This window comes from Oncorhynchus clarkii, chromosome 30 (assembly GCF_045791955.1).
Source record: "Oncorhynchus clarkii lewisi isolate Uvic-CL-2024 chromosome 30, UVic_Ocla_1.0, whole genome shotgun sequence".
Lineage (NCBI taxonomy): Eukaryota > Metazoa > Chordata > Actinopteri > Salmoniformes > Salmonidae > Oncorhynchus > Oncorhynchus clarkii.
Window position 1 is genome coordinate 5,390,420 of NC_092176.1, and position 23,892 is coordinate 5,414,311.

Here is a 23,892-nt window from a genome sequence, read left to right on the forward strand (position 1 = left end):
ATCTTCTTTTAATCCACAGAATCATGTGGCCATCTTTTTAAATTTTTTATTGACTGATTTTCTAATTGGTGTTCTCATGAAATAATTAATCTCACATGTCCCCCTCCTGAATAAGGCTAGCCCATGCCTAGCCAAGAACTCCACAATGATTTCATCCAGAGTTGGGCTCAGACTGCACACACAATTATATTTGGATCGACAATAACATTTTAGGACAATAGTTTACAACTACTGGAAACATATCATTTAATGTAAAAAATAATTAATACAGATCTACTTTTTAAAATTCTGTTATTGAAACACAAACAATTGAGAAATAATAATTTTAAATGATTGTCCGATTGATAAAATGTATTCATGTTTCAACTCAATTAGAACCAGTACCTCCCAAATGAATGTTGTCAGTTTTAGCACTTTGAGTTGTTTGTCCTAACTACTAAATGAAAAATTCCCTTTACATTCAAAAGTTTTATTTCCAAATAACTGGTATAGTGAAGGGAGCTTTGTACACCCATCTGCTTCTTTCTCTTCTCTGAGCTTCTCTACCAACTCCTAAGCCAGCAGTAAACAGTGTAGTGCAGGGAACAAACCAACAGGCCAGTTTAACTACAGTGACAGTTACATAAACTTTCAACTTTTTACATGTGGTTGTTTATTTAACTTAGTTAAAAAATATATACATTTTTGACAGAAGGAAATTTGATTAGTTAATTTCTACATGAATTAATCTGCTGCACATCAAGTTCCACTGAGTTAAAGGGATAATCCACAGCCAGACATAAGTCATTCAATTTTTTTTTTTTTACGCCTAGGTTCAATCCCTATGATTTCACTTCTAAGTGGTCCATTTGTGAAATCAGGAAATTGTGTAGGAACGCGTCATAGCTACATGGTTCTCATCACTGGAGATAGGGGATAACACACTATCACATTTCATAACGCTTTTAAAACAATTACCTGCACTACAGATCGCCAAATCATCCAATAGAGGGTATGGGCATACTTGTCTAAAAACATCCATCGGTCTATATCATCTTGACAAAGTATATATTTTGCTTAGATGTGCTCAATCTAAACGGTGTCTAAACGGTTTCTCCTTCAAGTACCATATCGCACAGCACCCTGTGGGTAACCTGGGGAAGGGCCATTGTTGCATTAGCTGCGTATTCTGCACTGGGCAGAGGCGAACTGCAGTTGAACTCTGTGAGATAGACGCCTAAATGGATAGTCCAGTTTGTTATGCGATTTTACAGCTCGCTAGCTAGCTACTTCACATGCTGATATTGACTTTGGTATTATTGTGTGTAACTACGTTTTGTAGCTAGCTAGCCACCCAACCCAGAGAGAGCATTGCATTTTGTAGTTGAGCTGCAACAGATTTCTGCAATGATTTTCACATGTTGCTACCAACTTTATATAAAGACAAAATGAACAATTTCTTCACAAATAATTATTTTCACATATTAGTGTTATTTAAGGCTCTTTACCACTGTTAATCATAGGAATTAATGGTTTGTGGTGGATTATCCCCTTAAGTAAATTCTACCACAGACAGTATAAGTCCGCCATGAAACATACATTGATCGTGTAAAGGTACAAAATATGATGGCGCAGAAGTTCCTTTTTTTAAATGTAGAGTTTAAAAAAATAAAAATAAACCCCAGACTCCTTTGAGTCAATATGCAGTCGATACTTCAAATGTAAATTATTTAAACCTTACTGTGTACATATGTTTGTTCTCTGTTGCGTGTCTGTTTGCTGAAATACACATTTCTTAAATAAAACGTTAATCAATTAAAACCACTGACTGTTTCCTTCTAGCAATTGAATTGGCATATTCACACTGAGTTTCTATCTTAGAGCAACAGCAATAAGATGGTTTTAATTTCATTAACGTTTTATTACATTTCAGCAAACAAAAAAGCAAGCTACAACAGAGGACAAACATAAGTAGGCCTACATGGTAAATGTTTAAGAAATTTAAATGTTTAAGTCCAAGGTAATTTCAAAAACGCTATTCTGCACTTCAACTCCATGGAGAAATCATCATGGAGTTGAGGTATTTGGCTAGCCTATGCCCTCCGACTGTAGGCTTTTGTGTCAGTGTGCTGCAGTAGGACTATCCATTGTGGGAGATGGAACTTATTGGGTTTCCTTACACAATCATATGTATGTATATTTTCTTTGCAGTGTGTGTGCTTGTGGCACTCGCGTTTGTCACAGTCTCATTAGAGAAGTGCTGAGCTTTATCATTTCTGGCCTCACGCTGTGAGATATGGAAGTGACTGGGGCTGAAGTGTGGAATCAGCTCTTATTTTAGGAGCTACATATCTCCCTGTCAGATTGCAGAGGAAGGGGGAAGGCCAACTTTTTAGCTCCCATTCGTCTCTACATTTGTGATGAATAACGCTTTGGAAGCAGCCCAACTGGAAATCCACTGCTTACAAGCAGTGAAAATAAATGTTTAGCACAACGCCAGTGGTTTCACCACAATTTCCTTTATATCCCTTTCTGTAGGGGCGCCAGTGACACAATGTCACGTGTAATGAATGGGACATTTTTTTTTACCCTTGTTTTTTTTCCCACAATGAGAGACGTCAGAATTGTTTTTTAAATGTATTTTTTCATCAACTATAGGGACATTTCACGCAACTGGAATCTGCTGCAACACAAGTCCTCTTTATCTGGTCTGTGGGTTGAGTTGTGGTGACCTGGCCACTGTAAACTAGCATGTTCAGGCTTAGTGCCTGGTGTGACATGCTGTGCCAAAGGTTACAAATTACCCTACCGTACGTACACAGTCTTGTCAGACAAAACAAAGTGCATTGCAATTCAACATCAAGACTCCGAGAAACTATTTTGCATTAAGCATTATGGCTTCTTTGGCTGATTTCATATTTATTGTTGTCAATGTAGCATAGCACTACAGATCTGCTACAGTCAGCAATTTTCCATCATCACTTATCGTTGACACATAGTTGAGGCCCTAATACATTTTAGCTCATGCCTTAAAAGTCTCAAACAGTTATTCTGATAAAACATTTAATGCTACATGACCAAATGTATGTATACACGTGCTCGTTGGACATCTCATTCCAAAATCATGGGCATTAATATGGAGTTGGTCTCCCCCTTTGCTGCTATAACAGCCTCCTGGGAAAGCTTTCCACTAGATGTTGGAACATTGCTGCGGGGACTTGCTTCCATTCAGCCACGAGCATAAGTGAGGTCGGGTACTGATGTTGGGCGATTAGGCCTGGCTCTCAGTCAGCGTTCCATTTCATCCCAAAGGTGTTCAATGGGGTTGAGGTCAGAGCTCTGTGCAGGCCAGTGAAGTTCTTCCATACCAATATCAACAAACCATTTCTGTATGGACCTCGCTTTATGCAGAGGGGCATTGTCATGCTGAAACAGGAAAGGGCGTTCCCCAAACCGTTGCCACAAAATTGGAAGCACAGAATTGTCTAGAAAGTCATTGTTTGCTGTAGAGTTAAGATTTCCCTTTACTGGAACTAAGGGGCCTAGCCCAAATCAAGAAACTGCCCCGACCATTATTCCTCCTCCACCAAACTTTACAGTTGGTACTATGCTTTCGGGCAGGTAGCGTTCTCCTGGCATCCATATTTGTCCATCGGACTAACACATGGTGAAGAGTGATCAATCACTCCACGGAATGCATTTCCACTGCTCTAGAGTCTCTAGTTACGGTGAGGTTTACACCACTCCAGCCGACGCTTGACATTTTGCATGGTGATCTTAGGCTTGTGTGCGTCTGCTCGGCCATGGAAACCCATTTCATTAAGCTCCCGACTAAGTTCTTGTGCTGATGTTGCTTCCAGAGGTAGTTTGGGACTCGGTAGTGAGTGTTGCAACCGAGGACAGACAATTTTTACGAGCAACCTTCAACAGCATTGTCCTGTTCTGTGAGCTTACCGCTTTGCGGCGCTCCTGTTTTTATTTTTTATTTGTCATTATAGGTTGTTATGAGGGGGACTATTTAATCAATTTTAGAATAAGACTGTAACATAACAAAATGTAAGAGTTTTATTTTCTCATGTTAAACTACCAGGAAGTCCGAAAAGACAGACTTGAGTTGGTGGTGAGCTAGTAGGCTGAGTGGATGGGGAGCTCGCCTTGACTGGTGGTTCTTTGAAGCAACATGGATGCAGTGTTGCAGTGACATTTTCTCAAACAATTTTGCCAATACACAAAGCAACTCGAACAACATTGAAATTGCATGCAACATCCAATCCTGTCATACATCACATCATAGTTTCACCAAATATTTGTTTCCAACTGTTTTGTTGTTGTAACAGCATTAATAATAACAAAATGTTGTCTGTAGGCTAATTTAGCTATCTAGCCCGAGTGGAATTATCAGCATTGTTTATCAAGCTGATTGAAGTGCACACCTTCGCTGTACGAAGTGCACACACTGTCGACCAGGGCCTTAGTGGTGACACACCATCCGTCCACACACCAAGTCCATAGGCGACTCCTTACACTGTCACTCTCAGGGCTGGACATCCTAACATCCCTGGGAGTGTAATGGACGCCTCTTGAGGACAGTGTAGTTGAGAGGATTCCGCCCTTGCCACGAAATGATGACCCAGTTAAGACGCGGGTCTTATCCGCATGTGCCACTAATCCACTGTGGAGAGGTGACTGTCTGAAGCAGTGGTGCCGTCCCATGGATGATGCATCATCTGATAAACAGGCAGACAAGTGCACAGTTAAGATCCTATAAAATCTCTTATTCCATTTTCTCTGTTTTAGTTTTTCCTGGTTAACGTTCTTCCCAGTTTTTTTTTACATGTTTTCGCGCTCAAAATATGTATTTTTTTGAAAAACAACTAAATTGTTCTATTAAGTCCACAACTACGCTTAAACCACATCAGCAGACCAATTTTGAGCCCTGGGAAAATATATTTTTGTGTATAGTTACCCTTTTAATGCAAGTGTGCACCAGCAAGAAACTGTTGTTTCTGTAGTGTCATGTGATTGCAGAGTTTGAAAAACAAATGGCCACTGGATTGATGCAAAATTCATGATATAATTCTGCCAAGCAGGCATAGACTACTTTGTAGTTACCATTTTAATTAAGAAGGTTTTTGGTAGAGCCTGACAAATATGTGATTTTTGGGTCCGATGCCGATTTATATCTGAAGCTATATTGTAGAATGAAAAACACCATTTTAACACATTATGCTCCAAGGAGTTAACAAATACTCATGCAGGGAAATGCTTTCTGCTCTCGTTTTAGTTTCACACATTATTTTTAGCTAGCTAAATTAGAATCTTATCTCATCATGAACACAATCACATGGTCCAAATGATAGATCTGCGCCAACTGTCTTGCAGATTGCATATTTCGGAAAACTAATAAAATAAGCCCACTAACATAATAGGCCCAGACATTAATGGTGTCTTTTGTATCAAGTGTGTGTGTTCATTTTGGCACCAGTCCAGTGTTCGCACATAGCACTGGCTAGATGGAGACTAACTACATTCCTATACCGCCTTATGCGGTGGGCTCTGATTGTACAAGGATACAATGTACAGATTCACTATGTGAAGGGTTCGGCGAATGTGGTTGCCGATGCTCTATCACGGGTTTAGTAACTGAGGATTGTAACTGTTGGGTTTTGTTATTGCAAACTTAGTTTGCAGGTTTTGGGGTGGGCGTGTTAGGTTCCCCAGTTTCTGTGTTGTGGGTTTGTTTGTATGTATTTCAGGAAATGGTTTCCTGGATTCCCCCAAGCAGCTGATTGGTCAGCCCCATTGCAGAGTGGAGCTGACCCCGCCCTCTCGTCAGGGGATACAGCTGTCTGCAATTACATAGTCTTTCGCCAGCTGTATAAAAGCCAGTGTTGCTTTGCTCAGAGAGAGGGAGCTTATTAGTATGTCCTGTGTTGGTTGTTGCTCACAGTTTTTTTTGTAAAGTATTTTGTAGCCGGTCCTGCTGAGTTATGTTTTGATCATAAGGACTGTGTTTTGATTATTGAAATTGTTCACGTTAAGTTAGTATTATTCTTTTTTTGTTCCCAGGGGGGAAGGGGAAGGCACCTTGGGAGTGTTTAGGCAAGAGGCCTGCGGGTATACATATACCTTCAGTATATACTCCTAGGTAAGACCTGGGTGGACCGTCCCCTGTATTAAGTACTACTTAAGTAGGGTTTTTGGGGGGTATCTTGACTATTTATATTTTTGACAACTTATATGTTTCTAAAGAAAATGATGTACTTTTTACTCCACACATTTTCCTTAACACCCCAAATGCTTAGCAGGACAGGAAAATGTGTCTTTCACACACTTTTCAAAATAAAATCCACTGTTATCCCTACTGCCACTGATCTGCGGGACTCACTAAACACAAATGCTTAGTTTGTAAAGATGCCTGAGTGTTGGTGTGGCCCTTGCTATCTGTAAATTTAGAAAAGAAAATGGTACCATCTGGTGTGCTTAATATAAGGAAATTGAAATGATTTATTTTTTACTTTTGATATTTTAGCAATTACATGTACTTTTGATACTTAAGTATATTTAAAACAATACTTTTACTCATGTAGTATTTTACTGAGTGACTCACTTTTTTGTGAGTAATTTTCTATTAAGCTATCTTTACTTTTACTCGAGCATGACAATTGGGTGCTTTTTCCACAACTGGCATTTGGTTCGCTAACTAAGTTGCTAGATATCAAGCTTCTAGGTTACAACAGAGACATCCAATCCCCTCCTGGATCAAGAGCCCTGTTGCCCTAAAATAGTTTTGTGCATAAAAATAAAAAAATATTCTTTGAATTCTTTTGTAGGATTTTGAAAATCATACCGTTGGCATTTTGAAATACGCTGGTAAACAGTATATCACCCAAGCCAAGTCTGACCGGTAAAACGGTAGATCACCCAAGCCTAGTCTGGCCATGACCAGATTCAAACCCTTTGAGCCGCCCCTTCCGTCCACCATATGGCGGAACCAATCAACGTCCTCAGATAATCAACGAGTGGCACCTGTACTGGGCGCTGAAGTCAAATTATAACAATGGCTGCTCTTGAGGGGGTTGGTGTTGATGCTGCTATAGGAACAGTTAATGCAAACAAGTTTCTATTGGACAAATTCAAATAATTCCCCCCCTCCTGTTTTGTTCTTAAATGGTTTTCGTAATGAATACGCCCCGGGTCTAGTGAGGGGGACCACAAAAACAAGACCCCTTCTTCCTGTCCAACATACAGGATGCAGTAAAGGAGGGAGAGGTTGAGGTTATACACTGTAGCTATGTTCTACAAGGCCTATGGTCAAAGCCATTATGCCTACAGTACCCCTCTACTGACCTTGCAAGTCTTTGCCCTTGGTTGGCACAGTCTTACCTGGTTCTGGAATGGGAAGGGAAAGAATATCACTCTTGACTTGGAACACCTCAACTTCTTTTAAGTCAATTTTGAAGAGCCTGGGTCCAAACATGACTGAGCAAGCAGCAGCCAGGATTAGCAAGTCCATTGGTGTACTCGATGACTTGATGGAAACCAGATGTTTAGTTGGAGGCATTCATTTTTCACCTTGTCTGCTCAGGGATTTGAACCAGAGACCTTTTGGTTAATGGCTCAACACTCTTAACCATTAGGCTACCTGCTGTCCATCATGCTGCTTGACAGACCAGGGACATTTTAGCTTTTGTGGAGGTTCTCAGGGAGGCAGAGCTGTTCAAAACCAAACCAGGCAGAGTTCACAGCATTTCCTGGTTTTAAAAGAACCATTCTCTCAAAAGTGAAGTACAGTGAGTTGTGGGGGTGGATGAGGTCCAACTTGGAGTGGAGAAATGCTCCCGTTTTGATTTGAAACAGCTTTAGGTGCCAGGCTAGCTTGGGATGTGGTTGGCTTAGCCTGACAGTCATACCCTGTCAGGATTAGGCTCAACTGTTGTCGCTAAACATTTATTGTTCTGTTTGTATTTATCAGTACAACTTTTTATCTGCTTTTATCTGTAGAACTTCCCATGTATCATTGTTCTACTGTAACAAAGTAAAAATCTAACTTTTATTTTAACTTCTTGATGAATTAATCATTTGAAAAAAATCCATAGTGTTAACAATTGAAATTAAACACCAGTGACTTACTTTTCTTATTCAGTTGCATTTGGACATGTAACAAATATACAGATAGTAATAGCCTAATTTCTGAGCAGTCATTCTTTCATGTCCCTCACAGACCTAGAGGTGATTAACCCAGCAAGACATAGAGATATTGTCCTGTTACATGATGGGAAATCAGCTGGCTAGGTTTCTTCTTGAACTTGCTTGCTTCAGGATAGGGTTAAGAATGAAGTGAAAATTACCACAACCCATATTTAAGAAGTTACAAACGGGGGGGGGGGTCTGATTCTTGATCAGCACTCCTACTTTAAGACGCTTTAGGAATATGGATCTAGAAGATGAACTGGCAATGGTTTTATTCAGGGACAATGTTTATTCATCCTCTTCGGAAAGCTCTATTTGGAGACTGGCTCTCCCCTGGTTGAAATAAAATAGGATCTAACATAAGTCTATAAAAGAAAGTACAACAATATCCATATTTATGGACTTGCAAACCAAAGTAATCATACTGTCTGTTGTAACATTGTAACGTTAGAGTAAGGCATATAGCTAGCTAAGGTCAGCTAGCTAGTTGAGAAGGTCTGTTACTTGGCTAGCAACGTGGCCCTTAGTTCTGCACTGCCTGTCATCAAGCTTTCCAATTCTGAGGTGACCTGCTATTTGCAGCTTATCTACTGTTCCGTGGTCTGTCACATTCTATGATTCTTAGCCCCCCCCCCCCCCCTCTCTGTGAGTCCTGTGATCAGGCTCCATGACTGGACGTGTAGGCTATTCCTCTGTGTCATGTTAGCTGGCACCAACATGCAGGCCGGGAGTGAGGTGGTAATCATTCACAGAGTTGGACATGGTTCCGTACTCTTTCTTCCAGAGTGTGAGTCTGCTAAACATAGCACTTTGTAGCACGCCACGGAGAGGGCGACTCGATCACACCTCCTGTACAACAGAGGCTTATTCATCAACAATGGTGGGATCAGTGTTTCACGCTAACAACTGCTTAGCGAAGAAGGCAAGGGAGACGTCAGGAGCCCTAATGCCACACTCCCCACCTCCGAGAACACCGTCCCTGTGCCTAAACTAAAACAAATAGGGCACTAGGAAACAAGCCGTTGATTTTGAGTTTCCATGAAGATTAAAGAGTATTTTGAGTCGTAAACTGTTTCCCTAAGGGGGGGAGTTGTACAGTGCCTTCAGAAAGTATTGGTACGACTTGACTTATTCCACGTTTTGTGTTACAGCCTGAATTCAAAATGGAATTCCATTTTTTTCTCTAAACCATCAACACACAATACACCATAATGATGACGTGAAAACCATGTTTTTGAAAATGTTTGTTAATGAAATGCAGAAATAAATCTTCCCTAAGTATTCACAGCCCTGAGTTAATACTTTGTAGAAGCACCTTTGGCAGCGATTATAGCCGTGAGTCTTTCTGGGTAAGTCTCTAAGCGCTTTCCACACCTTGATTGTGCAACATTTGCCCATTTTATTATTTTCAAAATTCTTCAAGCTCTGTCAAATATGTTGTTGATCATTGCTAGACAACAATTTTCAAGTCTTGCCATAGATTTTCAAGCATATTCAAGTCAAAACTGCAACTTGACCACTCAGGAATATTCACCGTCTTCTTGGTAAGCACCTCCAGTGTAGATTTTGCCTTGTGTTTTAGAAAATTGTCCTGCTGAAAGGGGAATTCTTCTCACAGTTTCTGGTGGAAAGCAGACTAAACCATGTTTTCCTCTAGGATTTTACCTGTGTATTATTTTATCCTGAATCTCCCCAGTCTTTAACGATTACAAGCAAACCCATAACATGATGCAGCCACCATTATGCTTGAAAATATGGAGAGTGGTACTCAGTAATGTGTTGTATTGGATTTGCCCCAAGCATAACACTTTGTTTTAAGGACAAAATAATTTTTTTGTCACATTATTTTGCTGTATTACTTTACTGCCTTACATGATGCATGTTTTGGAATATGTTTCACTCTGTCAATTAGGTTAGTATTGTGGGGTAACTACAATATTGTCAATCCATCCTCAGCATCTTTGTAGTGATTGGGTGTATTGAGACACCATCCAAAGTGTAATTCTTAACTTCACCATGCTCAAAGGCATATTCTGTCTGCTTTTTTTTATTTTTTTTTATTTTTATTAAATATAAATGGGTGCCCTTTTTTGCAATGTGTTGGAAAACCTCCCTGGTTTTTGTGGTTGAATATTTTTTATTTTATTCACTGCACAGGGGAGGGACCTTACAATGATCTGTATGTTTAGGGTACAGAGACGAGGTAGTCATTCAGAAATCATGTGAAACCCTATTGCATACAGTCCATTCAACTTATTATGTGACTTGTTGAGCACATTTTTACTCCGGATCTTATTTAGGCTTGCAATAACAGTGGTTGAATACTTATTCACACAAGACATTTCAGCTTTTCATTTTTAATTATGTTGTAAAAATGTCAAACATTTCCTCTTTGACATTGAGCTATTGTGTGTAAACCAGTGAAATTTAAAAATGTATCCATTTTAAATACAGGCTGTAACACAAAATCAAGGGTGTGAATACTTTCTGGAGGCATTGTAGATCAGCGGGTGTGTGATTGAGTTTGCCAGATAAGCAGTTGGTCATGAAAACGTTGCTTGCTGAAGGGCTAATTGAGCACCCACACTCTCTAATTGCCTTTTTGACATGTGGTGCCAGTGGAATTCCTAAAGGCGCGAGGATCCAGTCACATACCTATCCTCTTGTTGAGTAGACAGTCCTTTATAACAATTCACTTTTTTGTCTGTCGTTGCAAAGATTTGGTGACTGGTAATCCCAACAATTAGAATTAGTGTTGGCCTCGGAGAGCCTTATTAAGAATGTAGCCTAATTTCCTGGGCCTTAGCGTTTGAAATTTCTGCAATGCCACAACTGGAAAAACCACAAGCTGCGCCACTAAAACTAAATGCAGCTTGTATTGCAGTGTTCAGCTTTTTTTGCCTGGATGCTGGTTGAAAGTTCTTTAGTTGTTGCTAATTGAAGTTTGTCATCTTACTGCAATGATGTATGCATTAGTTTGTAACGGTAACATTCATATTAGATCACATGCTCTGTTCGGTGCATTGGTAAGCATACGGTTTCCAAGCATTTTCTGCATGGTACGCAATGTCCTGTCATGACTCTCCAGTACCCACACTGCCCTGCCTTTTTCTCCTGCATCCTGTTTTCAGGACTTCTGAGCTGCTCATTGTGGCCTCCATAGGACCTTCAGAGACTTTCTACAATAGTTTGGGATTTTATCTATACTGAACAAAAATATAAACGCAACTTGTAAAGTGTTGGTCCCATGTTTCATGAACTGAAATAAAAATATTCCAGAAATCTACTATACGCCCAAAAAGCGTATTTCTCCAAAATGTTTTGCACATAAATGTGTTTACATTCCTGTTAGTGAGCACCTGACAGCTGTGGCATATCAAGAAGCTGAATAAACGGCATGGATCATTACACAGATGCACCTTGTGCAGGGGAAAATAAAAGGCCACTCTAAAATGTGCAGTTCTGTCACACAACACAATTCCACAGATGTCTCAAGTTCTGAGGGAGCGTGCAATTGGCATGCTGACTGCAGGAATGTCCACCAGAGCTGGTGCTAGAGAATGTAATTCTCTTTTATCTACCACTTCCAACGTTCTGTTAGAGAATTTGGCAGTACGTCCAACCGGCCCCACAACCCCAGACAACGTATAACCACGCCAGCCCAAGATCTCCAAATCCGGCATCTTCACCTGCGGGATCGTCTGAGACCAGACAGCTAATGAACAAACAGCCTGATAAACTCTATGCGAAGGGGAGAGAGTGCATTTGGAAAGTATTCAGACCCCTTGATGTTTTTCACATTTGGTTAACTTACAGCCTTATTCCTAAAATGGAATAAAAATGTGTCTTCCCTAATCAACACAATACCCCATAATGACAAAGCGAAAACAGGTTTTTAGAATATATATACAGTACCAATCAACAAGGCCATATTATGGAAAGAACAGCTCAAATAAGCAAAGAGAAACAATAGTTCATCATTATTTTAATACATGAAGGTCAGTCAATCTGGAAAATGTCAAGAACTTTGCAAAAACCATCAAGCGCTATGATGAAACTAGCTCTCAGGACCTCCACGGGAAAGGAAACCCAGAGTTACCTCTGCTGCAGAGGATATTTTCATTAGTTACCAGCCTAAGAAATTGCATCCCAAGTAAATGCTTCAGAGTTCAAGTAAGAGACACATCAACTGTTCAGAGGAGACTGCGTGTTGAATTAGAGACTTGCTTGGGCTAAGAAACACGAGTATATGGACATTAGACCGGTGGAAATCTGTCCTTTGTCCTGATGAGTCCAAATTTGAGATTTTTGGTTACAACTGCTATATTGACATACGTTTTCAGACCCTTTGCTATGAGACTGGAAATTGAGCTCAGGTGCATCCTGTTTCCATTGATCACCCTTGATATTTCTACAATATGATTGGTTACCACCTTTTTGTAAATTTAAATGAATTGGTCATGATTTGGAAAGGCAGACCTGTAAGGTCCCACAATTGACAGTGCATGTCAGAGCAAAAACCAAGCCAGGAGGTCGAAGGAATTGTCCGTAGCACTCGGGAGGGATTGTGTCAAGGCACAGATCTGGGGAAGGGTATCAAAAAATTTCTGCAGCATTGAAGGTCCCGAAGAACACATTGGCCTCCTCCATTCTTAAATGTAAGAAGTTTGGAACCACCAAGACTCTTCATGGAGCTGGTCGCTCGGCCAAACTCAACAATCGGGGGAGAAGAGCCTTAATCAGGGAGGCAACAAAGAACCCGTTGGTCACTTTGACAGGGCTCCAGTTACTCTGTGGAGATGGGAGAAACTTCCAGAAGAACAATCATCTCTGCAGCACTCCACCGATCCGGCCTTTATGGTAGTGGCCAGACGGAAGCCACTCCTCCAGTAAAAGGCACATGACAGCCGCTTGGAGTTTTTCAAAGGGCACCTAAAGGACTCTCAGACCATGAGAAACAAGATTCTCTGGTCTGATGAAGCCAAGATTGCATTATTTGGCCTGAATGCCAAGCGTCACGTCTGTAGGAAACCCGGCACTATCCCTACGGTGAAGCGTGGTGGCAGCATCATGCTGTGGGGATGTTTTTCAACGGCAGGGACTGGGAGACTAGTCGGGCTCGAGGGAAAGATGAACGGAGCAAAGTACAGAGCGATCCTTGACGAAAACCTGCTCGGGACCTCCAACTGGAGCGAAGGTTTACCTTCCAATAGGACAACGACTCTAAGCACACAGCCAAGACAAAGTCTATAAATGTCCTTGAGTGGCCCAGCTAGAGCCTGGACTTGAACTTGATCAAACATTTCTGGAGAGACCTGAAAATGGCTGTGCAGCTATGCTCCCCATCCAACTTGACAGAACTTGAGAGGATCTGCAGAGAAGAATGGGAGAAACTCCCCAAATACAGGTGTGCCAGGCTTGTAGCGTCATACCCAAGAAGACCCCTGGCTGTTTTCGCTGCCAAAGGTGTTTCAACAAAATGCTGAGTAAAGGGTCTGAATACTTGTGTAAATGTGCTATTTTGATTTTGTGTGTGTGTGTATGCCACATACACAGTTGAAGTCGGAAGTTTACATACACCTTAGCCAAATACATTTAAACTCAGTTTTTCACAATTGCTGACATTTTAATCCTAGTAAAAATTCCCTGTTTTAGGTCAGTTAGGATCACTACTTTATGTGAAATGTCAGAATAATAGAGATTTATTTCAGCTTTTATTTCATCACATTCCCAGTGGGTCAGAAGTTTACATACACTCAATTAGTATTTGGTAGCATTGCCTATAAATTGTTTTACCTGGTTCAAATATTTTGGGTAGCCTTCCGCAAGCTTCCCACAATAAGTTGGGTGAATTTTGGCCCATTCCTCCTAACAGAGCTGGTGTAACTGAGTCAGGTTTGTAGTCCTCCTTGCACGCACACGCTTTTTCAAATCTGCCCACAAATGTGCTATGTGATTTAGGTGAGGGCTTTGTGATGGCCACTCCAATACCTTGACTTTGTTGCCCTTAAGCCAATTTGCCACAACTTTGGAAGTATCCTTGGGGTCATTGTCCATCTTGAAAACCCATTTGCAACCAAGCTTTACACTGGTGTTTAACACTTGTATAATTTGTGAATTATTATATTAGTATTTCTGTTCATGAATTTGGCACGCTGCTATTTCACTGGGTCTTGTCAAATCAATCCCGTTAACGGGATTGGCGCGTGAAGGGATCACTAAGAGGTTTTAACTTCCTGACTGCTATCTTGAGATTTTGCTGAAATATATCCACATAATATTCCTTCCACCTTGCCAACATCCAGTGAAATTGCAGGGCGCCAAATTCAAACAAATCTCACAATTAAAATTCCTCAAACATACAAGTATTGTACACCATTTTTAAAGATCAACTTCATGTTAATCCAGCCACAGAGTCTGATTTCAAATTGGTGCGTTACAGTGCTTTGCGAAAGTATTCGGCCCCCTTGAACTTTCCGACCTTTTGCCACATTTCAGGCTTCAAACATAAAGAAATAAAACTGTATTTTTTTGTGAAGAATCAACAACAAGTGGGACACAATCATGAAGTGGAACGACATTTATTGGATATTTCAAACTTTTTTAACAAATCAAAAACTGAAAAATTGGGCGTGCAAAATTATTCAGCCCCCTTAAATTAATACTTTGTAGCGCCACCTTTTGCTGTGATTACAGCTGTAAGTCGCTTGGGGTATGTCTCTATCAGTTTTGCACATCAAGAGACTGAAATTTTTTCCCATTCCTCCTTGCAAAAAAGCTCGTGCTCAGTGAGGTTAGAAGGAGAGCATTTGTGAACAGCAGTTTTCAGTTCTTTCCACAGATTCGATTGGATTCAGGTCTGGACTTTGACTTGGCCATTCTAACACCTGGATATGTTTATTTTTGAACCATTCCATTGTAGATTTTGCTTTATGTTTTGGATCATTGTCTTGTTGGAAGACAAATCTCCGTCCCAGTCTCAGGTCTTTTGCAGACTCCATCAGGTTTTCTTCCAGAATGGTCCTGTATTTGGCTCCATCCATCTTCCCATCAATTTTAACCATCTTCCCTGTCCCTGCTGAAGAAAAGCAGGCCCAAACCATGATGCTGCCCCCACCATGTTTGACAGTGGGGATGGTATGTTCAGCTGTGTTGCTTTTACGCCAAACATAATGTTTTGCATTGTTGCCAAAAAGTTCAATTTTGATTTCATCTGACCAGAGCACCTTCTTCCACATGTTTGGTGTGTCTCCCAGGTGGCTTGTGGCAAACTTTAAACGACACTTTTTTTATGGATATCTTTAAGAAATGGCTTTCTTCTTGCCACTCTTCCATAAAGGCCAGATTTGTGCAATATATGACTGATTGTTGTCCTATGGACAGAGTCTCCCACCTCAGCTGTAGATCTCTGCAGTTCATCCAGAGTGATCATGGGCCTCTTGGCTGCATCTCTGATCAGTCTTCTCCTTGTATGAGCTGAAAGTTTAGAGGGACGACCAGGTCTTGGTAGATTTGCAGTGGTCTGATACTCCTTCCATTTCAATATTATCGCTTGCACAGTGCTCCTTGGGATGTTTAAAGCTTGGGAAATCTTTTTGTATCCAAATCCGGCTTTAAACTTCTTCACAACAGTATCTCGGACCTGCCTGGTGTGTTCCTTGTTCTTCATGATGCTCTCTGCGCTTTTAACGGACCTCTGAGACTATCACAGTGCAGGTGCATTTATACGGAGACTTGATTACACACAGGTGGATTGTATTTATCATCATTAGTCATTTAGGTCAACATTGGATCATTCAGAGATCCTCACTGAACTTCTGGAGAGAGTTTGCTGCACTGAAAGTAAAGGTGCTGAATAATTTTGCATGCCCAAATTTTCAGTTTTTGATTTGTTAAAAAAGTTTGAAATATCTAATAAATGTCGTTCCACTTCATGATTGTGTCCCACTTGTTGTTGTTTCTTCACAAAAAAATACAGTTTTATATCTTTATGTTTGAAGCCTGAAATGTGGCAAAAGGTCGCAAAGTTCAAGGGGGCCGAATACTTTCGCAAGGCACTGTATGTTCAGAAATGCATTGTCTAAAACAAACATCCGGTGAAAGTGCAGAGAGCCACATCAAACTACAGAAATACTCATCATAAACATTGATTAAAGATACGAGCGTTAAACATATGATTAAAGATCAACTTCTCTAGGATAGGGGGCAGCATTTGGAATTTTGGATGAAAAGCACGCCCAAATTCAACTGCCTGCTACTCATCCCCAGAAGATAAGATCTGCATATTATTAGTAGATTTGGATAGAAAACATTCTGAAGTTTCTAAAACTGTTTGAATCATGTCTGTGAGTATAACAGAACTTATGTAGAAGGCGAAACCCAGAGGACAAACCATTCAGCTTTTTATTTTTGAGGTCACTCTTTTCAGTGGGTTTTCATTGGAAATCCAGATTTCTAAGGGACTTGCTTGCAGTTCCTACTGCTTCCACTGGATGTCACCAGTCTTTAGAAATTGGTTGAGGTTTTTTTTTGTGTAATGAAGTAGCCCTTTTCAAAAAGAGGGTCACTTCATGTGTACTGTTTGATAGAGGCGCATTACCAGAGAGCTAGCGTCAGTTTGTTTTCTTCCTGTATTGAACACGGATCAGCCCATCTTCAATTTTATCGATTATTTACTTTAAAAAATACCTAAAGTTGTATTACAAAAGTTGTTCTGAAATGTTTTGGCAAAGTTTACAGGTAACATTTGAGATATTTTGTAGTCACGTTGCGCAAGTTGGAGCCGGTGTTTTTCTGGATCAAACGCGCCAAATAAATGGACGGAATTAATCAAACAAAAGGACCATTTGTGATGTTTATGGGACATATTGGGGTGCCAACAGAAGAAGTTCGTCAAAGGTAAGGCATGATTTAGATTTTTATTTTTGCATTTTGTATCGCGCCTGCAGGGTTGAAATATGTTTTCTCTCTTTTGTTTACGGAGGTGCTATCCTCAGATAATAGCATCGTTTGCTTTTGCCGAAAAGCCTTTTTGAAATCTGACATGTTGGCTGGATTCACAACACGTAAGATACCAAATTAAAGCTACACGTATGTGATTTCATGAAAGTTAGATTTTTATTTGAATTTATTTGAATTTGGTGCACTGCATTTTCTCTGGCTTTTGGCCAAGTGGGATGCTACCTTCCCACATATCCCAGAGAGGTTAAAAAAACTACAAACCTCAGATTTCCCACTTCCTGGTTGGATATTTCTCAGGTTTTTTTCTGCCATATGAGTTCTGTTATACTCAGACATTATTTTAACAGTTTAGAGTTTAAACTTTAGAGTTTTCTATCCAAATCTACTAATCTACTAATAATTGTCAGTCATAGTTGAAGTGTACCTATGATGAAAATTACAGGCGCCTCTCATTTAAGTGGGAGAACTTGCACAATTGGTGGCTGACTAAATACTTTTTTGCCCCACTATATTTATATACATTTCGATATACTATATGCCTACCGTACGCGAGTCTCACTAGTGTTGAATAACGTGGTGTGGGTCTTATTTAAAAAGCATTTTTAAGTTAGAAGGAATATGATTTGAAGCAATAGCCTACCAGCGTGTGGTCAACTATTTCAGTACCATTTGGTGCTGCTCTGAGACAAGCATGGGGACTGGTCTTGATAAATCAATGAGCTTTTTATTTTCCCTCAGTCTCCGATTGGTTGGTTGGACTTCAATTAGGGTGTGGAAATGTTAAGATTATTTGGCGCTTACTTTCGTACTGTAGCCTACTCCTGACCGGTCACGTTGTACAGTGCCATTATGGGCTATTAGCAGGACAATAGATCATTTGCAAGGCAGTTGATCAGCAGTAACTTTGTGGATGGGGTCTTCTGAGTGGTTCAGTGGTCTAAGACACTGCATTGCAAACTGCGTTGCTACAGATGCTGGTTCAATACCCGTGCCGGCCGCAACCGGGAGACCCACGAGGCGACGGTGGGTTTTTGGTTTCTCTCCCTCTAAAAACATAAATAAATAATTCTAAACGACAAACTGGCTTTATTTACAAATTTAGTAATTGTCCCACCCCATTTTCAAGAATGGCCTTTTCTCCCCTACTTTAGGTTATTTGAAAACGAAATCTCACAATATAATTATTTTTAAGCAAAGTGATTATTATTTAATTAATTTAGAATTATATAAAAGCCCCTTAGATATTCTCACAGATCAGACTTGCCCTAATGAAAAATGCCCCTTGGAATTGGAGGATTCTAAATTAATATCTAAGGGGCATTTTTTGTTAGGGCAAATCTGATCTGTGAGAAAATCTTAGGGGCTTTTATACATGAATGAATGAATTAAATAATAATAATCACTTTGTTAAAAAAATATATATACACTGCTCAAAAAAATAAAGGGAACACTAAAATAACACATCCTAGATCTGAATGAATGAAATATTCTTATTAAATAGTTTTTTCTTTACATAGTTGAATGTGCTGACAACAAAATCACACAAAAATGATCAATGGAATTCAAATTTATCAACCTATGGAGGTCTGGATTTGGAGTCACACTACAGGCTGATCCAACTTTGATGTAATGTCTTTAAAACAAGTCAAAATGAGGCTCCGTAGTGTGTGTGGCCTCCACGTGCCTGTATGACCTCCCTACAACGCCTGGGCATGCTCCTGATGAGGTGGCGGATGGTCTCCTGGGGGATCTCCTCCCAGACCTGGACTAAAGCATCCACCAACTCCTAGACAGTCTGTGGTGCAACGTGGCGTTGGTGGATGGAGCGAGACATGATGTCCCAGATGTGCTCAATTGGATTCAGGTCTGGGGAACGGGCGGGCCAGTCCATAGCATCAATGCCTTCCTCTTGCAGGAACTGCTGACACTCCAGCCTCATGAGGTCTAGCATTGTCTTGCATTAGGAGGAACCCAGGGCCAACCGCACCAGCATATGGTCTCACAAGGGTCTGAGGATTTCATCTCGGTACCTAATGGCAGTCAGGCTACCTCTGGCGAGCACATGGAGGGCTGTGCGGCCCCCCAAAGAAATGCCACCCCACACCATGACCGACCCACCGCCAAACCGGTCATGCTGGAGGATGTTGCAGGCAGCAGAACGTTCTCCACGGCGTCTCCAGACTCTGTCACATGTGCTCAGTGTGAAACTGCTTTCATCTGTGAAGAGCACAGGGCGCCAGTGGCGAATTTGCCAATCTTTGTGTTCTCTGGCAAATGAAAAACATCCTGCACGGTGTTGGGCTTTAAGCACAACCCCCACCTGTGGACGTCGGGCCCTCATACCACCCTCATGGAGTCTGTTTCTGACGTTTGAGCAGACACATGCACATTTGTGGCCTGCTGGAGGTCATTTTGCAGGGCTCTGGCAGTGCTCCTCCTTGCACAAAGGTGGAGGTAGCGGTCCTGCTGCTGGGTTGTTGCCCTCCTACGGCCTCCTCCACGTCTCCTGATGTACTGGCCTGTCTCCTGGTAGCGCCTCCATGCTCTGGACACTATGCTGACAGACACAGCAAACCTTCTTGCCACAGCTCGCATTGATGTCCCATCCTGGATGAGCTGCACTACCTGAGCCACTTGTATGGGTTGTAGACTCCGTCTCATGCTACCACTAGAGTGAAAGCACCGCCAGCATTCAAAAGTTACCAAAACATCAGCCAGGAAGCATAGGAACTGAGAAGTGGTCTGTGGTTATCACCTCTAGAACCACTCCTTTATTGGGGGTGTCTTGCTAATTGTCTATAATTTCCACCTGTTGTCTATTCCATTTGCACAACAGCATGTGACATTTATTGTCAGTCAGTGTTACTTCCTAAGTGGACAGTTTGATTTCACAGAAGTGTGATTGACTTGGAGTTACATTGTGTTGTTTAAGTGTTCCCTTTATTTCTTTGAGCAGTGTATTTTGGAGATTTCATTTTCAAATAACCTAAAGTGAGTGAGGAAAAAGGCATTCTTACTCATTTGTAAATAAAGTCAGTTTGTTATTTAGTTGTTTGTTTCTGTTTTTAGAGGGAGAGAAACCAAAATCCCACTATTTGCCTCATGGGTCTCCTGGTCGCGGCAGGCACGGGTATCGTACGAGCATCTGTAGCAACTCAGTTTGCACCGCAGTATCTTAGACCGCTGTGCCACTCGGGAGGCCCCATCCACAACGTTAATGCTGATCAATTGCCTTCCACAAAGTATCAAAATACAGGGAAGTATTGGCAAGAGTCTATTGTCCTGCTGATAGCCCATAATGGGCTATTATTATACATGGTGTCCAGGTCTATTTTGATCCAAACCATGAATGAGTCATTCAACTTTATGTAGGTGCCGAGGCTATATGCCTGCGCCGTCAACTTCATTTATTTAGCCGACATCACTTGCTTATATTTAGTCAACATATATATCTTAAGAATAAAATTGAACATTTTAGTTTCTCTTAGAATAAAAACCTTAGTGTAACAGTTTTTTTAGTAAGTAATACTGACAAGTAGAAATACCATTTTATTTTTTTCAGGGTATGCGCATGCAGGACAGAGGAATTGCAATTCTTACACTATTGTTCTAAATACAATCACCTTCATCATTCAGTCAATTGAAATTCAATTTTGAAGTCATGCACAATTATCAGTTTCTTTTTGGTTTATGTCGTCCATTCAATCATTGTCAGTTAGAGACACTTGCGCCTTCGGACCCAAAAGCATAATCAGTGCTCTAACTCCACCTTGCGCTGGTCTGGAGCAATGAAGCAGTGACGCAAGGTACCGTACTAAACCACAAATGACCTAAGTCGCACAGCATAATCTCAAAACCTTTAGTTGACCGGTTTGAGTCAAGAACTGCTACGCTTCTGGGGGTTGCCTCTGTAGTAGTAACAACTTTATCATAATCCCACAGTTCTTAAAGTACTAACAGTACTAAGCAGGTTTTGGTAGGACTTGTAGTTTTGAAACCAAAATGTACCTGGAGGGTAGTATACGATACTCTGTGTTGTTTAGAAAATGCCATCAAAGTGGATCAGAGTTTAACAGGTTAAATCCGATGGAACATGATTGCTAGTCATTTTGGAGGAGCAAAGCAGTCAGAATTCCCATAATGGCCCTCTGATTAAATGGGTCAAAAGCTTTGAGTAGCTTTTGTAGGGAACATGATTGGCAACCATAAGGTTGGAGATTTGTTCTCTGTGTGGGCACTGTGATGGAGATGGGGCAACATTCTGACTGGGCTTTAAAGTCTTGGAGGATGCCCTTAGCCCTCCATCTGTGTGCGTCAAGCTAGTCCCTGTGTGCTGTCACTCTCTCCCTGACTGAGGGTAACAAGCTGTGACACTCCATCTGTGAAGAAAAATAGAGCAGTAATCAAGCCTTTGCTTTTTCCAAATGTTTTGTATTGAAAAATGTATATGCCTTAATTTATAAAAAAGTATAGACTCTTAGCTTTCATTTGACACAATGTGACATGATCCTATAAACTTCTCATGTTGGTGCACATGGGTCATTTTTATGATCCGGTTGGTACATAAACCCATGTAGTGTTTACATTTGAAGATGTTGTGTGTTTGTACATTTACCAAAATAATCCTGGAGTTTGTAATCAATATAGAATTTCAGGGTGAGTGTGTCTTGAACCACGACCAGTAGCATTGTTTGCACAGGCCCAGTGTGCCGCTGGCAAATTTACCTGGATGTCAAGCCCTGATGTGTTGTTGCTTTCCAACCATACTCGTGTGACGTCACTCCCTACCTACACTGCCCCACTTTTCCTAAAGCCAATTGGCTGCATGATCATGATGCGTGATTTTATTTTAGACTCCAGAGAAAGAGAGGGAAAGAGACGTTCATTCTGCTTGCCTTTAAGATGCAGACTGACTCGACCTCATCCTGTAAGAAAAAAACTTTCCCTCAAACCTTTTGGACGATAATAAAACTGGACAACTTATCAGAATATTTTCAAATCGCTTAGCAAGGCTTCCAGCATATGTGAGGTGAGGTCTGGTCCAGTCCAGCAGCCCCCTTCGGTTGCTGCTCACAGACCCTAGAGTGCGGACTGACTTTATCGGGACAGCAGGTTTATAGCATCATGGCACAGACTGCTTTAGAGTTGTGTTTGAGTTGCTTTCCGTGCCGGAGCATTCAGACCCTAGTCACTCCGACTCAACATTCTCCTCAGCAGCAGAATAAGTAGCGTCAGTGGAGCGGGCACACCTTGTGAGAGAGCGGGACAAACGACAAGATGCAGCAGAGAGCCAACTCTGCGTAAGTGGGGCACCTAGCCAGCCAGCTCTCCTTTTACTCTCTTAACAGGCTGGTAGGACAGGATATATAGGATTTGCATGTTCTATCTCTTTGTCTCTCTCTGTTTATTAATCTCTCCCAGACAGTTGGGTTTTTGGAATTACCCATACCTTTTCCCCTAAATATATTTTCGTAATGCTTTGCTTTTGTTTGGAGCTGTGTTTGGGTGAGTTATTGCTTTGATTCTAGTTTACATTCATATATTTGTTGATTGAGTCCACATTAATTGGATTCATTGATATCGATTAAACAGCTGGTGTGTGTGTGTGCATATAATGGTGTAGAAATGTGTCCCCAATGTTTTCCTCCTGTAGTAAATTCTAGAGGAGCATCTAGTTGTTTTTGTAGGCCAGTGTCAATAAATATTAGGACAAGCTTCATTATCTCCAATTTAGTGTGGAATATACATTTAAATATGGACTGTTTGGCTAAACATTGTTAGTGCCAGTGACAGAGGACAGTCCTATCCGTGCAGAGAAGACACGATGAGCTCCATTTCCCCTCTGACAGCTGGCAGCTCCGCCGAGGCATATTGCTAATGTAAAGTGGTGGTGCAGTTTCATTACTTGTTGACGTTGATGAGCAGTGACTGGACGACTTCGGAGATGTTTTTGCATGGCGGAGGGAGGGAAAAACAGCAGAGGCAAATGCACAAGGGAGAACTAGTGAGCGAGAGAATAAGACTCAGTCCTCATTCAAGCAACAACAAGCCAAATGCCCTCTAAGCCTTAGAGACGTAGCCCTTGCAAATCCAGAGGTCTCAGTCCCGCGCTCTCCCTCCATCCCTGCTCGCCAGCCGTCCAGGTCTAACCAGAGGTCACATCCTGAATACTCAAACAACACAGAAGCATTTTTGCTTCATCTCAGGAGGAGCCTGGGGGGGGGGGGGGGGGCAGTGCAGTGCTTTTGCCTTGTGTTCAAACCATTTCAGGGTCGAAGTTGTCGCTCAAGCGGTGAAAAGCTCATTTCTAAACCTGTTGCTTCTAATTGGCCATTTTTACATACTGAAAATACCATTCAGTGTGTAGAGAAATCTGTAGAGAAATCGCACACAAAATCAGGTAGCCTAAATGCTACAATGTTTCTAGGGCTGACCACATTTAGTCGTTTGGTCGATAGGCTGTTGGTGGACGAAGATTTCTTTAGCTGGGCAGTTGCAATTGTAGTTTTTTTATGGTGCACAAGACACCTGTCTGATTTGTGCCTGTCTCAGTGGACTAATCCATTGCGGAATGGCACAGTTATCACTCTTAAGACGTGAGACTGAATATTGTGTATCTTATCTACAAATAATGGCGAAACTCTAATAAATCCGCCCCCAAGAAAATGTATAACAAATGCGCTTTCTGCAGTGTTGGTTACGGTCACAGTCCGCGGTTCTGAAACGTAATCTTCAGTGTGCCGTAGAATTGGTGCCTTT

The 23,892-nt window shown here is 41.2% G+C and overlaps 1 protein-coding gene across 5 annotated transcripts in view; it reads left to right on the top strand.

The window, feature by feature from the left end:
• LOC139390157 (ras GTPase-activating protein 1-like) overlaps nucleotides 1–23,892 on the top strand; it is a 51,379-nt gene that overhangs the window by 1,958 nt on the left and 25,529 nt on the right. The gene's annotated exons all lie outside the window — the stretch shown is intronic.